The following is a 14,210-nucleotide window of genomic DNA, read 5'->3' on the forward strand; positions in this document are numbered from 1 at the left end:
AACAAGTCTCTAAAAGCATGAGTTTGCAACTACTTTACTTTTGGAGAAAATTCAAAACATTCACTATTCAATAGAGCCCAATAGCAAAAATCAGGTTTTGAATGAAGAATCACATTTCTTGGTAAAATCATGCAGGATTGAAATTTTTGATGGTTTTTTACTCCTCTCAACAGCCCAAACAAGTTTCTAAAAGGATGAGTTTGCAACTACTTTACTTTTGGAGAAAATTCAAAACATTCATTATTCAATAGGGCCCAAACTATCAAAAACCAGCGGTTTCAATGAACACACATTTCTTGGTAGAATCATGCAGGACTGAAATTTTTGATGTTTTTCTACTCCTCTCATGAGCCCAAACAAGTCTCTAAAAGCATGAGTTTGCAACTACTTTACTTTTGGAGAAAATTCAAAACATTCATTATTCAATAGGGCCCAAACTATCAAAAACCAGCCGTTTCAATGAACACACATGTCTTGGTAGAATCATGCAGGACTGAAATTTTTGATGTTTTTCTACTCATCTCATGAGCCCAAACAAGTCTCTAAAAGCATGAGTTTGCAACTACTTTACTTTTGGAGAAAATTCAAAACATTCATTATTCAATAGAGCCCAATAGCAAAAACCAGCGTTTTGAATGAAGAATCACATTTCTTGGTAGAATCATGCAGGATTGAAATTTTTGATGGTTTTTTACTCCTCTCAACAGCCCAAACAAGTTTCTAAAAGGATGAGTTTGCAACTACTTTACTTTTGGAGAAAATTCAAAACATTCATTATTCAATAGGGCCCAAACTATCAAAAACCAGCGGTTTCAATGAACACACATTTCTTGGTAGAATCATGCAGGACTGAAATTTTTGATGTGTTTCTACTCCTCTCATGAGCCCAAACAAGTCTCTAAAAGCATGAGTTTGCAACTACTTTACTTTTGGAGAAAATTCAAAACATTCATTATTCAATAGAGCCCAATAGCAAAAACGAGCGTTTTGAATGAAGAATCACATTTCTTGGTAGAATCATGCAGGATTGAAATTTTTGATGGTTTTTTACTCCTCTCAACAGCCCAAACAAGCTTCTAAAAGGATGAGTTTGCAACTACTTTACTTTTGGAGAAAATTCAAAACATTCATTATTCAATAGGGCCCAAACTATCAAAAACCAGCGGTTTCAATGAACACACATTTCTTGGTAGAATCATGCAGGACTGAAATTTTTGATGTTTTTCTACTCCTCTCATGAGCCCAAACAAGTCTCTAAAAGCATGAGTTTGCAACTACTTTACTTTTGGAGAAAATTCAAAACATTCATTATTCAATAGGGCCCAAACTATCAAAAACCAGCGGTTTGAATAAACACACATTTCTTGGTAGAATCATGCAGGACTGAAATTTTTGATGTTTTTCTACTCCTCTCATGAGCCCAAACAAGTCTCTAAAAGCATGAGTTTGCAACTACTTTACTTTTGGAGAAAATTCAAAACATTCATTATTCAATAGAGCCCAATAGCAAAAACCAGCGTTTTGAATGAAGAATCACATTTCTTGGTAGAATCATGCAGGATTGAAATTTTTGATGGTTTTTTACTCCTCTCAACAGCCCAAACAAGTTTCTAAAAGGATGAGTTTGCAACTACTTTACTTTTGGAGAAAATTCAAAACATTCATTATTCAATAGAGCCCAATAGCAAAAACCAGCGTTTTGAATGAAGAATCACATTTCTTGGTAGAATCATGCAGGATTTAAATTTTTGATGGTTTTTTACTCCTCTCAACAGCCCAAACAAGTTTCTAAAAGGATGAGTTTGCAACTACTTTACTTTTGGAGAAAATTCAAAACATTCATTATTCAATAGGGCCCAAACTATCAAAAACCAGCGGTTTGAATGAACACATTTCTTGGTAGAATCATGCAGGACTGAAATTTTTGATGTTTTTCTACTCCTCTCATGAGCCCAAACAAGTCTCTGAAAGCATGAGTTTGCAACTACTTTACTTTTGGAGAAAATTCAAAACATTCACTATTCAATAGAGCCCAATAGCAAAAATCAGGTTTTGAATGAAGAATCACATTTCTTGGTAAAATCATGCAGGATTGAAATTTTTGATGGTTTTTTACTCCTCTCAACAGCCCAAACAAGTTTCTAAAAGGATGTTTGCAACTACTTTACTTTTGGAGAAAATTCAAAACATTCATTATTCAATAGGGCCCAAACTATCAAAAACCAGCGGTTTCAATGAACACACATTTCTTGGTAGAATCATGCAGGACTGAAATTTTTGATGTTTTTCTACTCCTCTCATGAGCCCAAACAAGTCTCTAAAAGCATGAGTTTGCAACTACTTTACTTTTGGAGAAAATTCAAAACATTCATTATTCAATAGAGCCCAATAGCAAAAACCAGCGTTTTGAATGAAGAATCACATTTCTTGGTAGAATCATGCAGGATTGAAATTTTTGATGGTTTTTTACTCCTCTCAACAGCCCAAACAAGTTTCTAAAAGGATGAGTTTGCAACTACTTTACTTTTGGAGAAAATTCAAAACATTCATTATTCAATAGGGCCCAAACTATCAAAAACCAGCGGTTTCAATGAACACACATTTCTTGGTAGAATCATGCAGGACTGAAATTTTTGATGTTTTTCTACTCCTCTCATGAGCCCAAACAAGTCTCTAAAAGCATGAGTTTGCAACTACTTTACTTTTGGAGAAAATTCAAAACATTCATTATTCAATAGAGCCCAATAGCAAAAACCAGCGTTTTGAATGAAGAATCACATTTCTTGGTAGAATCATGCAGGATTGAAATTTTTGATGGTTTTTTACTCCTCTCAACAGCCCAAACAAGTTTCTAAAAGGATGAGTTTGCAACTACTTTACTTTTGGAGAAAATTCAAAACATTCATTATTCAATAGGGCCCAAACTATCAAAAACCAGCCGTTTCAATGAACACACATGTCTTGGTAGAATCATGCAGGACTGAAATTTTTGATGTTTTTCTACTCATCTCATGAGCCCAAACAAGTCTCTAAAAGCATGAGTTTGCAACTACTTTACTTTTGGAGAAAATTCAAAACATTCATTATTCAATAGAGCCCAATAGCAAAAACCAGCGTTTTGAATGAAGAATCACATTTCTTGGTAGAATCATGCAGGATTGAAATTTTTGATGGTTTTTTACTCCTCTCAACAGCCCAAACAAGTTTCTAAAAGGATGAGTTTGCAACTACTTTACTTTTGGAGAAAATTCAAAACATTCATTATTCAATAGGGCCCAAACTATCAAAAACCAGCGGTTTCAATGAACACACATTTCTTGGTAGAATCATGCAGGACTGAAATTTTTGATGTTTTTCTACTCCTCTCATGAGCCCAAACAAGTCTCTAAAAGCATGAGTTTGCAACTACTTTACTTTTGGAGAAAATTCAAAACATTCATTATTCAATAGAGCCCAATAGCAAAAACCAGCGTTTTGAATGAAGAATCACATTTCTTGGTAGAATCATGCAGGATTGAAATTTTTGATGGTTTTTTACTCCACTCAACAGCCCAAACAAGTTTCTAAAAGGATGAGTTTGCAACTACTTTACTTTTGGAGAAAATTCAAAACATTCATTATTCAATAGGGCCCAAACTATCAAAAACCAGCGGTTTGAATGAACACATTTCTTGGTAGAATCATGCAGGACTGAAATTTTTGATGTTTTTCTACTCCTCTCATGAGCCCAAACAAGTCTCTAAAAGCATGAGTTTGCAACTACTTTACTTTTGGAGAAAATTCAAAACATTCATTATTCAATAGAGCCCAATAGCAAAAACCAGCGTTTTGAATGAAGAATCACATTTCTTGGTAGAATCATGCAGGATTGAAATTTTTGATGGTTTTTTACTCCTCTCAACAGCCCAAACAAGTTTCTAAAAGGATGAGTTTGCAACTACTTTACTTTTGGAGAAAATTCAAAACATTCATTATTCAATAGAGCCCAATAGCAAAAACCAGCGTTTTGAATGAAGAATCACATTTCTTGGTAGAATCATGCAGGATTGAAATTTTTGATGGTTTTTTACTCCTCTCAACAGCCCAAACAAGTTTATAAAAGGATGAGTTTGCAACTACTTTACTTTTGGAGAAAATTCAAAACATTGATTATTCAATAGGGCCCAAACTATCAAAAACCAGCGGTTTGAATGAACACACATTTCTTGGTAGAATCATGCAGGATTGAAATTTTTGATGGTTTTTTACTCCTCTCAACAGCCCAAACAAGTTTCTAAAAGGATGAGTTTGCAACTACTTTACTTTTGGAGAAAATTCAAAACATTCATTATTCAATAGGGCCCAAACTATCAAAAACCAGCGGTTTCAATGAACACACATTTCTTGGTAGAATCATGCAGGACTGAAATTTTTGATGTGTTTCTACTCCTCTCATGAGCCCAAACAAGTCTCTAAAAGCATGAGTTTGCAACTACTTTACTTTTGGAGAAAATTCAAAACATTCATTATTCAATAGAGCCCAATAGCAAAAACGAGCGTTTTGAATGAAGAATCACATTTCTTGGTAGAATCATGCAGGATTGAAATTTTTGATGGTTTTTTACTCCTCTCAACAGCCCAAACAAGCTTCTAAAAGGATGAGTTTGCAACTACTTTACTTTTGGAGAAAATTCAAAACATTCATTATTCAATAGGGCCCAAACTATCAAAAACCAGCGGTTTCAATGAACACACATTTCTTGGTAGAATCATGCAGGACTGAAATTTTTGATGTTTTTCTACTCCTCTCATGAGCCCAAACAAGTCTCTAAAAGCATGAGTTTGCAACTACTTTACTTTTGGAGAAAATTCAAAACATTCATTATTCAATAGGGCCCAAACTATCAAAAACCAGCGGTTTGAATAAACACACATTTCTTGGTAGAATCATGCAGGACTGAAATTTTTGATGTTTTTCTACTCCTCTCATGAGCCCAAACAAGTCTCTAAAAGCATGAGTTTGCAACTACTTTACTTTTGGAGAAAATTCAAAACATTCATTATTCAATAGAGCCCAATAGCAAAAACCAGCGTTTTGAATGAAGAATCACATTTCTTGGTAGAATCATGCAGGATTGAAATTTTTGATGGTTTTTTACTCCTCTCAACAGCCCAAACAAGTTTCTAAAAGGATGAGTTTGCAACTACTTTACTTTTGGAGAAAATTCAAAACATTCATTATTCAATAGAGCCCAATAGCAAAAACCAGCGTTTTGAATGAAGAATCACATTTCTTGGTAGAATCATGCAGGATTGAAATTTTTGATGGTTTTTTACTCCTCTCAACAGCCCAAACAAGTTTATAAAAGGATGAGTTTGCAACTACTTTACTTTTGGAGAAAATTCAAAACATTCATTATTCAATAGGGCCCAAACTATCAAAAACCAGCGGTTTGAATGAACACACATTTCTTGGTAGAATCATGCAGGATTGAAATTTTTTATGGTTTTTTGCTCCTCTCAACAGCCCAAACAAGTTTCTAACAGGATGAGTTTGCAACTACTTTACTTTTGGAGAAAATTCAAAACATTCATTATTCAATAGAGCCCAATAGCAAAAACCAGCGTTTTGAATGAAGAATCACATTTCTTGGTAGAATCATGCAGGATTGAAATTTTTGATGGTTTTTTACTCCTCTCAACAGTCCAAACAAGTTTCTAAAAGGAAGAGTTTGCAACTACTTTACTTTTGGAGAAAATTCAAAACATTCATTATTCAATAGGGCCCAAACTATCAAAAACCAGCCGTTTCAATGAACACACATGTCTTGGTAGAATCATGCAGGACTGAAATTTTTGATGTTTTTCTACTCATCTCATGAGCCCAAACAAGTCTCTAAAAGCATGAGTTTGCAACTACTTTACTTTTGGAGAAAATTCAAAACATTCATTATTCAATAGAGCCCTATAGCAAAAACCAGCGTTTTGAATGAAGAATCACATTTCTTGGTAGAATCATGCAGGATTGAAATTTTTGATGGTTTTTTACTCCTCTCAACAGCCCAAACAAGTTTCTAAAAGGATGAGTTTGCAACTACTTTACTTTTGGAGAAAATTCAAAACATTCATTATTCAATAGGGCCCAAACTATCAAAAACCAGCGGTTTCAATGAACACACATTTCTTGGTAGAATCATGCAGGACTGAAATTTTTGATGTTTTTCTACTCCTCTCATGAGCCCAAACAAGTCTCTAAAAGCATGGGTTTGCAACTACTTTACTTTTGGAGAAAATTCAAAACATTCATTATTCAATAGAGCCCAATAGCAAAAACCAGCGTTTTGAATGAAGAATCACATTTCTTGGTAGAATCATGCAGGATTTAAATTTTTGATGGTTTTTTACTCCTCTCAACAGCCCAAACAAGTTTCTAAAAGGATGAGTTTGCAACTACTTTACTTTTGGAGAAAATTCAAAACATTCATTATTCAATAGGGCCCAAACTATCAAAAACCAGCGGTTTGAATGAACACATTTCTTGGTAGAATCATGCAGGACTGAAATTTTTGATGTTTTTCTACTCCTCTCATGAGCCCAAACAAGTCTCTGAAAGCATGAGTTTGCAACTACTTTACTTTTGGAGAAAATTCAAAACATTCACTATTCAATAGAGCCCAATAGCAAAAATCAGGTTTTGAATGAAGAATCACATTTCTTGGTAAAATCATGCAGGATTGAAATTTTTGATGGTTTTTTACTCCTCTCAACAGCCCAAACAAGTTTCTAAAAGGATGTTTGCAACTACTTTACTTTTGGAGAAAATTCAAAACATTCATTATTCAATAGGGCCCAAACTATCAAAAACCAGCGGTTTCAATGAACACACATTTCTTGGTAGAATCATGCAGGACTGAAATTTTTGATGTTTTTCTACTCCTCTCATGAGCCCAAACAAGTCTCTAAAAGCATGAGTTTGCAACTACTTTACTTTTGGAGAAAATTCAAAACATTCATTATTCAATAGAGCCCAATAGCAAAAACCAGCGTTTTGAATGAAGAATCACATTTCTTGGTAGAATCATGCAGGATTGAAATTTTTGATGGTTTTTTACTCCTCTCAACAGCCCAAACAAGTTTCTAAAAGGATGAGTTTGCAACTACTTTACTTTTGGAGAAAATTCAAAACATTCATTATTCAATAGGGCCCAAACTATCAAAAACCAGAGGTTTCAATGAACACACATTTCTTGGTAGAATCATGCAGGACTGAAATTTTTGATGTTTTTCCACTCCTCTCATGAGCCCAAACAAGTCTCTAAAAGCATGAGTTTGCAACTACTTTACTTTTGGAGAAAATTCAAAACATTCATTATTCAATAGAGCCCAATAGCAAAAACCAGCGTTTTGAATGAAGAATCACATTTCTTGGTAGAATCATGCAGGATTGAAATTTTTGATGGTTTTTTACTCCTCTCAACAGCCCAAACAAGTTTCTAAAAGGATGAGTTTGCAACTACTTTACTTTTGGAGAAAATTCAAAACATTCATTATTCAATAGGGCCCAAACTATCAAAAACCAGCCGTTTCAATGAACACACATGTCTTGGTAGAATCATGCAGGACTGAAATTTTTGATGTTTTTCTACTCATCTCATGAGCCCAAACAAGTCTCTAAAAGCATGAGTTTGCAACTACTTTACTTTTGGAGAAAATTCAAAACATTCATTATTCAATAGAGCCCAATAGCAAAAACCAGCGTTTTGAATGAAGAATCACATTTCTTGGTAGAATCATGCAGGATTGAAATTTTTGATGGTTTTTTACTCCTCTCAACAGCCCAAACAAGTTTCTAAAAGGATGAGTTTGCAACTACTTTACTTTTGGAGAAAATTCAAAACATTCATTATTCAATAGGGCCCAAACTATCAAAAACCAGCGGTTTCAATGAACACACATTTCTTGGTAGAATCATGCAGGACTGAAATTTTTGATGTTTTTCTACTCCTCTCATGAGCCCAAACAAGTCTCTAAAAGCATGAGTTTGCAACTACTTTACTTTTGGAGAAAATTCAAAACATTCATTATTCAATAGAGCCCAATAGCAAAAACCAGCGTTTTGAATGAAGAATCACATTTCTTGGTAGAATCATGCAGGATTGAAATTTTTGATGGTTTTTTACTCCACTCAACAGCCCAAACAAGTTTCTAAAAGGATGAGTTTGCAACTACTTTACTTTTGGAGAAAATTCAAAACATTCATTATTCAATAGGGCCCAAACTATCAAAAACCAGCGGTTTGAATGAACACATTTCTTGGTAGAATCATGCAGGACTGAAATTTTTGATGTTTTTCTACTCCTCTCATGAGCCCAAACAAGTCTCTAAAAGCATGAGTTTGCAACTACTTTACTTTTGGAGAAAATTCAAAACATTCATTATTCAATAGAGCCCAATAGCAAAAACCAGCGTTTTGAATGAAGAATCACATTTCTTGGTAGAATCATGCAGGATTGAAATTTTTGATGGTTTTTTACTCCTCTCAACAGCCCAAACAAGTTTCTAAAAGGATGAGTTTGCAACTACTTTACTTTTGGAGAAAATTCAAAACATTCATTATTCAATAGGGCCCAAACTATCAAAAACCAGCGGTTTCAATGAACACACATTTCTTGGTAGAATCATGCAGGACTGAAATTTTTGATGTGTTTCTACTCCTCTCATGAGCCCAAACAAGTCTCTAAAAGCATGAGTTTGCAACTACTTTACTTTTGGAGAAAATTCAAAACATTCATTATTCAATAGAGCCCAATAGCAAAAACGAGCGTTTTGAATGAAGAATCACATTTCTTGGTAGAATCATGCAGGATTGAAATTTTTGATGGTTTTTTACTCCTCTCAACAGCCCAAACAAGCTTCTAAAAGGATGAGTTTGCAACTACTTTACTTTTGGAGAAAATTCAAAACATTCATTATTCAATAGGGCCCAAACTATCAAAAACCAGCGGTTTCAATGAACACACATTTCTTGGTAGAATCATGCAGGACTGAAATTTTTGATGTTTTTCTACTCCTCTCATGAGCCCAAACAAGTCTCTAAAAGCATGAGTTTGCAACTACTTTACTTTTGGAGAAAATTCAAAACATTCATTATTCAATAGGGCCCAAACTATCAAAAACCAGCGGTTTGAATAAACACACATTTCTTGGTAGAATCATGCAGGACTGAAATTTTTGATGTTTTTCTACTCCTCTCATGAGCCCAAACAAGTCTCTAAAAGCATGAGTTTGCAACTACTTTACTTTTGGAGAAAATTCAAAACATTCATTATTCAATAGAGCCCAATAGCAAAAACCAGCGTTTTGAATGAAGAATCACATTTCTTGGTAGAATCATGCAGGATTGAAATTTTTGATGGTTTTTTACTCCTCTCAACAGCCCAAACAAGTTTCTAAAAGGATGAGTTTGCAACTACTTTACTTTTGGAGAAAATTCAAAACATTCATTATTCAATAGAGCCCAATAGCAAAAACCAGCGTTTTGAATGAAGAATCACATTTCTTGGTAGAATCATGCAGGATTGAAATTTTTGATGGTTTTTTACTCCTCTCAACAGCCCAAACAAGTTTATAAAAGGATGAGTTTGCAACTACTTTACTTTTGGAGAAAATTCAAAACATTCATTATTCAATAGGGCCCAAACTATCAAAAACCAGCGGTTTGAATGAACACACATTTCTTGGTAGAATCATGCAGGATTGAAATTTTTGATGGTTTTTTGCTCCTCTCAACAGCCCAAACAAGTTTCTAACAGGATGAGTTTGCAACTACTTTACTTTTGGAGAAAATTCAAAACATTCATTATTCAATAGGGCCCAAACTATCAAAAACCAGCGGTTTCAATGAACACACATTTCTTGGTAGAATCATGCAGGACTGAAATTTTTGATGTTTTTCTACTCCTCTCATGAGCCCAAACAAGTCTCTAAAAGCATGAGTTTGCAACTACTTTACTTTTGGAGAAAATTCAAAACATTCATTATTCAATAGAGCCCAATAGCAAAAACCAGCGTTTTGAATGAAGAATCACATTTCTTGGTAGAATCATGCAGGATTGAAATTTTTGATGGTTTTTTACTCCTCTCAACAGCCCAAACAAGTTTCTAAAAGGATGAGTTTGCAACTACTTTACTTTTGGAGAAAATTCAAAACATTCATTATTCAATAGAGCCCAAACTATCAAAAACCAGCGGTTTCAATGAACACACATTTCTTGGTAGAATCATGCAGGACTGAAATTTTTGATGTTTTTCTACTCCTCTCATGAGCCCAAACAAGTCTCTAAAAGCATGAGTTTGCAACTACTTTACTTTTGGAGAAAATTCAAAACATTCACTATTCAATAGAGCCCAATAGCAAAAATCAGGTTTTGAATGAAGAATCACATTTCTTGGTAAAATCATGCAGGATTGAAATTTTTGATGGTTTTTTACTCCTCTCAACAGCTCAAACAAGTTTCTAAAAGGATGAGTTTGCAACTACTTTACTTTTGGAGAAAATTCAAAACATTCATTATTCAATAGGGCCCAAACTATCAAAAAACAGCGGTTTCAATGAACACACATTTCTTGGTAGAATCATGCAGGACTGAAATTTTTGATGTTTTTCTACTCCTCTCATGAGCCCAAACAAGTCTCTAAAAGCATGAGTTTGCAACTACTTTACTTTTGGAGAAAATTCAAAACATTCATTATTCAATAGAGCCCAATAGCAAAAACCAGCGTTTTGAATGAAGAATCACATTTCTTGGTAGAATCATGCAGGATTGAAATTTTTGATGGTTTTTTACTCCTCTCAACAGCCCAAACAAGTTTCTAAAAGGAAGAGTTTGCAACTACTTTACTTTTGGAGAAAATTCAAAACATTCATTATTCAATAGGGCCCAAACTATCAAAAACCAGCCGTTTCAATGAACACACATGTCTTGGTAGAATCATGCAGGACTGAAATTTTTGATGTTTTTCTACTCATCTCATGAGCCCAAACGAGTCTCTAAAAGCATGAGTTTGAAACTACTTTACTTTTGGAGAAAATTCAAAACATTCATTATTCAATAGAGCCCAAAAGCAAAAACCAGCGTTTTGAATGAAGAATCACATTTCTTGGTAGAATCATGCAGGATTGAAATTTTTGATGGTTTTTTACTCCTCTCAACAGCCCAAACAAGTTTCTAAAAGGATGAGTTTGCAACTACTTTACTTTTGGAGAAAATTCAAAACATTCATTATTCAATAGGGCCCAAACTATCAAAAACCAGCGGTTTCAATGAACACACATTTCTTGGTAGAATCATGCAGGACTGAAATTTTTGATGTTTTTCTACTCCTCTCATGAGCCCAAACAAGTCTCTAAAAGCATGGGTTTGCAACTACTTTACTTTTGGAGAAAATTCAAAACATTCATTATTCAATAGAGCCCAATAGCAAAAACCAGCGTTTTGAATGAAGAATCACATTTCTTGGTAGAATCATGCAGGATTTAAATTTTTGATGGTTTTTTACTCCTCTCAACAGCCCAAACAAGTTTCTAAAAGGATGAGTTTGCAACTACTTTACTTTTGGAGAAAATTCAAAACATTCATTATTCAATAGGGCCCAAACTATCAAAAACCAGCGGTTTGAATGAACACATTTCTTGGTAGAATCATGCAGGACTGAAATTTTTGATGTTTTTCTACTCCTCTCATGAGCCCAAACAAGTCTCTAAAAGCATAAGTTTGCAACTACTTTACTTTTGGAGAAAATTCAAAACATTCGCTATTCAATAGAGCCCAATAGCAAAAATCAGGTTTTGAATGAAGAATCACATTTCTTGGTAAAATCATGCAGGATTGAAATTTTTGATGGTTTTTTACTCCTCTCAACAGCCCAAACAAGTTTCTAAAAGGATGAGTTTGCAACTACTTTACTTTTGGAGAAAATTCAAAACATTCATTATTCAATAGGGCCCAAACTATCAAAAACCAGCGGTTTCAATGAACACACATTTCTTGGTAGAATCATGCAGGACTGAAATTTTTGATGTTTTTCTACTCCTCTCATGAGCCCAAACAAGTCTCTAAAAGCATGAGTTTGCAACTACTTTACTTTTGGAGAAAATTCAAAACATTCATTATTCAATAGAGCCCAATAGCAAAAACCAGCGTTTTGAATGAAGAATCACATTTCTTGGTAGAATCATGCAGGATTGAAATTTTTGATGGTTTTTTTACTCCTCTCAACAGCCCAAACAAGTTTCTAAATGGATGAGTTTGCAACTACTTTACTTTTGGAGAAAATTCAAAACATTCATTATTCAATAGGGCCCAAACTATCAAAAACCAGCGGTTTCAATGAACACACATTTCTTGGTAGAATCATGCAGGACTGAAATTTTTGATGTTTTTCTACTCCTCTCATGAGCCCAAACAAGTCTCTAAAAGCATGAGTTTGCAACTACTTTACTTTTGGAGAAAATTCAAAACATTCATTATTCAATAGAGCCCAATAGCAAAAACCAGGGTTTTGAATGAAGAATCACATTTCTTGGTAGAATCATGCAGGATTGAAATTTTTGATGGTTTTTTACTCCTCTCAACAGCCCAAACAAGTTTCTAAAAGCATGAGTTTGCAACTACTTTACTTTTGGAGAAAATTCAAAACATTCATTATTCAATAGGGCCCAAACTATCAAAAACCAGCGGTTTGAATGAACACATTTCTTGGTAGAATCATGCAGGACTGAAATTTTTGATGTTTTTCTACTCCTCTCATGAGCCCAAACAAGTCTCTAAAAGCATGAGTTTGCAACTACTTTACTTTTGGAGAAAATTCAAAACATTCACTATTCAATAGAGCCCAATAGCAAAAATCAGGTTTTGAATGAAGAATCACATTTCTTGGTAAAATCATGCAGGATTGAAATTTTTGATGGTTTTTTACTCCTCTCAACAGCCCAAACAAGTTTCTAAAAGGATGAGTTTGCAACTACTTTACTTTTGGAGAAAATTCAAAACATTCATTATTCAATAGGGCCCAAACTATCAAAAACCAGCGGTTTCAATGAACACACATTTCTTGGTAGAATCATGCAGGACTGAAATTTTTGATGTTTTTCTACTCCTCTCATGAGCCCAAACAAGTCTCTAAAAGCATGAGTTTGCAACTACTTTACTTTTGGAGAAAATTCAAAACATTCATTATTCAATAGGGCCCAAACTATCAAAAACCAGCGGTTTGAATGAACACACATTTCTTGGTAGAATCATGCAGGACTGAAATTTTTGTTGTTTTTCTACTCCTCTCATGAGCCCAAACAAGTCTCTAAAAGCATGAGTTTGCAACTACTTTACTTTTGGAGAAAATTCAAAACATTCATTATTCAATAGAGCCCAATAGCAAAAACCAGCGTTTTGAATGAAGAATCACATTTCTTGGTAGAATCATGCAGGATTGAAATTTTTGATGGTTTTTTACTCCTCTCAACAGCCCAAACAAGTTTCTAAAAGGATGAGTTTGCAACTACTTTACTTTTGGAGAAAATTCAAAACATTCATTATTCAATAGGGCCCAAACTATCAAAAACCAGCCGTTTCAATGAACACACATGTCTTGGTAGAATCATGCAGGACTGAAATTTTTGATGTTTTTCTACTCATCTCATGAGCCCAAACAAGTCTCTAAAAGCATGAGTTTGCAACTACTTTACTTTTGGAGAAAATTCAAAACATTCATTATTCAATAGAGCCCAATAGCTGAAACCAGCGTTTTGAATGAAGAATCACATTTCTTGGTAGAATCATGCAGGATTGAAATTTTTGATGGTTTTTTACTCCTCTCAACAGCCCAAACAAGTTTCTAAAAGGATGAGTTTGCAACTACTTTACTTTTGGAGAAAATTCAAAACATTCATTATTCAATAGGTCCCAAACTATCAAAAACCAGCCGTTTCAATGAACACACATGTCTTGGTAGAATCATGCAGGACTGAAATTTTTGATGTTTTTCTACTCCTCTCATGAGCCCAAACAAGTCTCTAAAAGCATGAGTTTGCAACTACTTTACTTTTGGAGAAAATTCAAAACATTCATTATTCAATAGGGCCCAAACTATCAAAAACCAGCGGTTTCAATGAACACACATTTCTTGGTAGAATCATGCAGGACTGAAATTTTTGATGTTTTTCTACTCCTCTC

Source organism: Dendrobates tinctorius, unplaced genomic scaffold (genome assembly GCF_039654945.1).
Source record: "Dendrobates tinctorius isolate UK_male_01 unplaced genomic scaffold, ASM3965494v1 ptg000170l, whole genome shotgun sequence".
In the NCBI taxonomy this organism is placed as follows: Eukaryota; Metazoa; Chordata; class Amphibia; order Anura; family Dendrobatidae; genus Dendrobates; species Dendrobates tinctorius.